This window comes from Mus caroli, chromosome 7 (assembly GCF_900094665.2).
Source record: "Mus caroli chromosome 7, CAROLI_EIJ_v1.1, whole genome shotgun sequence".
NCBI lineage: Eukaryota > Metazoa > Chordata > Mammalia > Rodentia > Muridae > Mus > Mus caroli.
Genome location: NC_034576.1, coordinates 110,323,753 through 110,330,831, shown reverse-complemented (window position 1 = coordinate 110,330,831; position 7,079 = coordinate 110,323,753).

The window sequence follows — 7,079 nt, the reverse complement described above, 5'->3', positions numbered from 1 at the left end:
ATTCCTCTGTTGAGGGGCATCTGGGTTCTTTCCAGCTTCTGGCTATTATAAATAAGGCTGCTATGAACATAGTGGAGCATGTGTCCTTCTTACCGGTTGAAACATCTTCTGGATATATGCCCAGGAGAGGTATTGCGGGATCCTCCAGTAGAACTATGTCCAATTTGTAGAAGATGACAGTTGCCAAAAACTCCTCAGTTATCTGTGAACTTCATGCCCTTGTCCTGTCTTCATGCTGGAATTTTGTCTGGTTTAAAGTTATACATGCAAACATAGCTAACATAAGATCATTCTGATGTGTCCTCAAAACAGTTTTTATTTCTAGTCATCTACAAGCTCTAGCTCTTAAAATCCTTCCACCCTCTCTCTGAAATGCTCTTAATCTTGGAAAGAAAGAGGTGATATATAGATATAGATGGATATAGAAATAGATATAGATATAGATATTGATATAGTTATTAATAGGTACCATATAAACATATATCTCCCATATAGTGCTGAGTTTTCCACAGTCTCTAATTCTCTGCACATTGGCAAGTAATGCTAATCTTCATCTATTACAAAAAGAATCTGTGATAATGAGGGTTCAAAGTGTACTATGTGTCAGTATAATATTAAGTCATAGCAAATTGGTTTGATACTATGTCCATTGGGGGGAATAATGGTGGTGAGCTCTTCATAAGGGTCTATGACCTGTCTAGCACAGGTTTTGGCTCTTTTGGTGGTATAAAGTGTGATTTTCATCTTGTGGAGTTAGACTTAGATCCAGTAAAGAAGCTGTTTATTCCCATGACATTTGTGCCACAATAGCACTAGTAAGCCTGTCTTTCCTGGATGGTGCATATTGTACTTGAAGTGTTCACGAGATGAATTATATGTACAACATGCAATTGATAACATTGTTGTTTTAGGCTACACCTATTTTAATCTTTCTATTTCCTTTAGAATAGAATCCAGATACTCTTCTTTTCCTCAAATACTTTTTTAGTTTCATGCTCTAATTCCACTTGTATCATGGGAATTTAATTGCTAGCCTACACAAGTTCATACTACCCACTTGTGCCACAGCTTTCTTTACTAACTATATCAGCTCCATTTATTCTTCCCCACCACATTCTGTGTTTTAAAAGGTTGATTCATCTCTAATGTATTCTATATTGAAGTATTAGTTCCATGAGAATTGTTTCATTCATTTATAAATCTTTAGTATCTGTTTTGACAATACCATAAATAATCAATAAAAACATCCACATGGATGCTTATTGTGCTTATTGTGTATCTACCTGGAAAGTAATTCCAAAGCTCTGAAACAATATCCCAGAAAGAATTTCTTTTCATGACAGAACACATTGTGGTGTTTGATGGCTTTTCATTGTACTCTTCATAAGCCATCCTCAAACATGTAAAGAATGAGATGGTAATCTTCATTGGTACGTGAATTAATGTCTCTTACTGGTCATTAACATTATTTCTTACATATTCAGGCTCTGCTAATACCTAATGAAAAGTACAGAAAACATTTGAACACCTTGACATTACAGCTACAGACTCAGATTTTATGGGGAAGCTAACTTTATGTTCAGTAATTTGCAATTAACATGACTAAAGTTCTAAGGTCTCATGTAGTCAGATCTACCTTAAAATTGTACCCAATATTCTGAGATGTTTGTCAAATGCTAAAGACTTTAAGCAAACTGTCAGGAGAGGTAGGCATAATGCTCCCAATATGACTGTTGTTAATGTGAGAAGCAGAGGCTTAGTGGAAAAAAATAAATGCCAGCATACCCAATAATCCGGCTTTGACCCCAGGAACCTCCATGGTAGAAAGAGAGAACCTTCTCACACAAGTTGTACTCTTACACACACACACACACACACACACACACACACACACACACACACACACTAAATTAAGCAATAAAAACATAAAGAAGTGGTCCAGACAGACTAGAGATTCATAACAAGATGATATAAGATAGAATTAAGAGGAGATCTGTTGGACATGAAAGATGGCTAACCTTTTAAGAGCACAGACTACTCTTGCAGAGGACCTTACCAGAACCCATATTGTACTCACAGCCATTTAAAACTACAGGTCTAAGGGATTCAGTAACGTTTCTGCCTTCTAAAGTGAACTGGTTTTCATATGATGAACATCATTAAATGCAAAACACTCATACACAGAAGGAGAAGGAGAAGGAAATAAACGGTTTTAAAATGAAAAAAATAGGATATTAGAGAGAGGTGGTCTATGGGAACTTTAGAAATTTCTCTGCTGACAGTATCTGTTCCTATGATAGAATTGGTCATGGTGTTAATAACAGATTTTACTTTTACTTACATTTGCCTTTATTTCCTACTTTATCTGAGAACATCAACAGGACAATGGTGTGGATCACAACATCAATTCACCTCATCTGGGCAATGAAAGTCAGGACAACACTTCCTCTTTGAATAATCCCCATCTAAGAGACAGTTCTGATTCCTAATATTTTTCAATATATATTTTCCTCATCTTCTACTGTAACAACCATTGGAATGAGCATAGGGTAGTGTCCCAGCTGGAGGAGTTGGAGAAGTGAGTGAAGGAGCTGAGGGGGCTTACAGCCCCATGGAGGGAGCAACAGTGTTAACAGGCCAGACTCCCTGGAGCTGGGGGGACTGTACCAACAACCAAAGAATATACATGGGGGGACCCATGGCTCTGGCCGCGTATGTGGCAGAGGATGGCCTTGTTGGACATCTGTGGGAAGAGAGGCCCTTGGGCCTGATGGTGTTCCATGCCCCAGTGAAGGGGAATGCCAGGGCAGGAAGATGGAGGGGGTGAGTTTGTGGGGGAGCACCTTCATAAAGGCAAGGGAGGGGGGATGGAGTAGAGGGTTTCTAAAGGGGGAGACCTGGAAAGGGGAAAATGTTTCAAAATGAAAATTTAAAAAATATCCAATAAAAAAGAAAATATATAATTTCTCAACTATGCAAAAAATAAAGGATATGCATTGTATAAGGAGCTTCACTAATCCAAAGAAACAGGCTGCTACATTATGAGCCAGGTTTTCAGAAAAAAAGGCAGGCAAATTCCTGAAATCCTGGTCAGACTGGATACAGTGAATCCAGGCCCAGTTGTGGTAAAATGTTAATTTCAAGACATTGTTCCACCCACCTATTTTAGTATCTGTGCTTTACAGAGGCCACCAAAACTGAATTCTTTTGCAATATTGAAAGGAAATGTGGTTATGTCTCCTAAGAATCAAAGGACTGGGTTATGTGATGCTGATTCATAGGATAATCAAAAGAAAACCTGGAATAAATTACTGAAGCGATATGTAAATGAAAAATTGAGCTTTTTTGTTCAGAATAATATAAGCTAGCACAAAGCTATAGCAGTTCTTTAGAATTTACCTTTTTCATTAGATATTTTCTTAATTTACATTTCAAATGCTATCCCCTTTCATAGTTTTCTCTCTGAAAGTCCCCTATACACTTCCCCCCACCCCTGCTCTGCTCCTCAACCCACCCACTCCTGCTTCTTGGCCCTGGCATTCCTCTATACTGAGTCATATAATCTTCACAAAACCAAGGGCCTCTCCTCCTATTGATGGCAAACTAGGCAATCCTCTGCTACATATGCAACTAGAGACACAATCTCTGCCCTTTAGCTCCTTGGGTACTTTCTCTAGCTCTTTCTCCTTCTTTCTTTCTTTCTTTCTTTCTTTCTTTCTTTCTTTCTTTCTTTCTTTCTTTCTTTCTTTCTTTCTTTCTTTCTGTCTTTTCTTAATGTGGTTGGGCATCAGGTTTCTATACTGAAGAAGTGGAATTGCTGTCCCTCAAGCCTTTTTTTAATGGATATTTTATTTATTTACATTTCAAATGTTATCCCATTTCCAGATCCACCACCCACCCCAGCCTGGAAACCCCATATCCTCTCCTCCCCCCCTGATTCCACCCACTCCCACCACACCACCCTGACATTTCCCAACACTGGGATATCCAGCCTTCACAGGACAAAGGGCATCTTCTCCCATTGATGTACAACAAGGCCATCCTCTGCTACATATGTGGTTGGAGCCATGGGTCACTCCCTGTGTATTCTTTGGTTGGTGGTTTAGTACCTGGGAAGATCTCATTCCAGTTCTTCACAAACTATTCCACAAAATAGAAGCAGAAGGTATTCTACCCAATTCATTCTTTGAAGCCACAATTACTCTGATACCTAAACCACAGTAAGACCCAACAAAGATAGAGAACTTCAGACCAATTTCCCTTATGAATATCGATGCAAAATAAAATTCTTGCTAACGAAACCCAAGAACACATCAAAACAATCATCCATCCTTACAAAGTAGGTTTCATTCCAGGGATACAGGGATGGTTTAATGTACGAAAATCCATCAACGTAATCCACTATATAAACAAACTCAAAGATAAAAACCACATAATCATCTCATTAGAAGCAGAGAAAGCATTTGACAAAATCCAACAAGCATTCATGATAAAAGTCTTGGAAAGATCAGGAATTCAAGGCCCATACCTAAACATGATAAAAGCAATCTACAGCAACCCAGTAGCCAACATCAAAGTAAATGGTGAGAAGCTGGAAGCAATCCCACTAAAATCAGGGACTAGACAAGGCTGCCCACTTTCTCCNTACCTATTCAACATTGTACTTGAAGTCCTAGCNAGANCAATTNGANAACAAAAGGAGATCAAGGGGATANAAATTGGAAANGAAGAAGTCAAAATATCACTTTTTGCAGATGATATGATAGTATATATAAGTGACCCTAAAAATTCCACCAAAGAACTCCTAAACCTGATAAACAACTTCAGTGAAGTAGCTGGATATAAAATTAACTCAAACAAATCAGTGGCCTTTCTCTACACAAAGGATAAACAGGGAAATTAGGGAAACAACAATCTTCAAAATTGTCGCAAATGATATAAAATACCTTGGTTTGATTCTAACTAAGGAAGTGAAAGATCTGTATGATAAGAACTTCCTTTTGTTTTCTAATTGCTCTGGCTAGGAGTTGTGGGCAGACTTGTCTAGTCCCTGACTTTAGTGGGATTGCTTCAATTTCCTCTCCATTTAATTTGATGTTAGCTACTGGTTTGCTGTATATTGCTTTTTCAATATTTAGGTAAAGGCTTTGGATTCCTTATCTTTCTAAGACGTTTACTATAAAGAGGTGTTGAATTATGTAAAATGCTTTCTCAGCATCAAAAGAAATGATCCTGTGGGGTTTTCTTTCAGTTTGTTTATATAGTGGATTATGTTGATATTTTTCCATATATTGAACCAACCCTGCATCCCTGGGTTGAAGCCTACTTGATCATGGTAAATCAATTGTTTTGATATGTTCTTGGATTCGGCAGGCAAGAATTTTATTGAGTGTTTTTGCATCAATATTCATAAGGAAATTTGTCTGAAATTCTCTTTGTTGAGTTTTTGTATGATTTAGGTATAAGCATAATTTTGGCTTCATACAATGAACTGGGTGGTGTTCCTTCTGTTTCTGTTTTGTGGAATAGTTTGAAGGGAGATGATATTAGGCCTTCTTTGAAGGTCTGTTAAAATTCTACAATAAACCCATATATCCTGGGCTGTTTTTTGGTTCAGAGACTTTTAATGACTGCTTCTATTTCTTTAGGTGTTATGAGACAGTTTAGATGATTTATCTGATCCCGATTTGTTGTTGGTATTTCTGTCCAGAAAATTGTCCATTTTATCCAGATTTTCTAGTTGTGTTGAATATAGGCTTTTGTAGTTGGATCTGATGATCGTTTGAACTTCCTCAGTTTCTGTTGTTATATCTCCCTTTTCATTCCTGATTTTGTTAATTTGGATACTGTTTTTCTGTGCCCTCTAGTTAGTCTGGCTAAGGGTTGATTTCTCTTGTTGATTTTCTCAAAGAATCAGCTCCTGAATTTGTTGATTCTTTGTATCATTCTTTTGTTTCTACTTGGTAGGTTTCAGACCTGATTTTGGTTATTTCATGCCATCTATTCCACTTGGATGTATTTGTTTCTTTATGTTCAAGAGATTTTAGGTGTGCTTTTAAGCTGTTAGTGTATGTTCTCTCTAGTTTCTTTTTTAGGCACTTAGACCTATGAGTTTTCCTCTTAGAACTGTTTTCGTTGTGTCCCATAAGTTCAGTATGTTGTGCCTCCATTTTCATTAAATTCTAAAGTCTTTAATTTCTTTTTTTATTTCTTCCATGACCAAATAATCATTGAGTAGAACATTGTTCAGCTTACATGTATTTGTGGGTGCTCTGCTCTTTTTGTTGCTATTGGAGACCAGACTTTTTCCGTGTTGATCTGATAGGATGCATGAGATTATTTCAATCTTCTTGTATCTGTTGAGGACTGTTTTGTAACCAGTTATATGTTCACTTTTGGAGAAGGTACCATGAGGTGCTGTGAAGAAGGTATGTTCTTTTTTTTTAGGATGAAATGTTCTATAGATATCTGTTAGATTCATTTGGTTCATAACTTCTGTTAGCCTCACAGCATGTCTGTTTAGGTTCTGTTGCAGTGATCTATCCATTGATGAGAGTGGGATTTTGGAATCTTCCACTATTATTGTGTGAGGTACAATGTGTACTTTGAACTTTAGTGAAGTTTGTTTCATGAATTTGGGTATCCTTGCATTTGGAGCATACATGATCAGAAATTAGAGTTTATATTTGTATATCTTTCCTTTGATGAGTATGACATATACTTCCTCATCTTTTTTGATAACTTTTGGTTGAAAGTCCATATTATCCTATATTAAAATGGCTACTTTTTCTTTTTCTTTTTTTTCTAATAAGATTAAATTTTAATAAAAATAAACCCTTCTATCAAATGTAACAGGTTCGCTAAATAATCTAAGATACAAGATTGATTTTTCTCCTATATCCAAGAAACTCAGGTCTTTTTTTTTTTTATTACATATTTTCCTCAATTACATTTCCAATGCTATCCCAAAAGTCCCCCATAGCGCCCCCCACCTCCCTACCCACCCATTCCCATTCTTTTGGCCCTGGCATTCCCCTATATTGGGGCATATAAAGTTTGCAAGTCCAATGGGCCTCTCT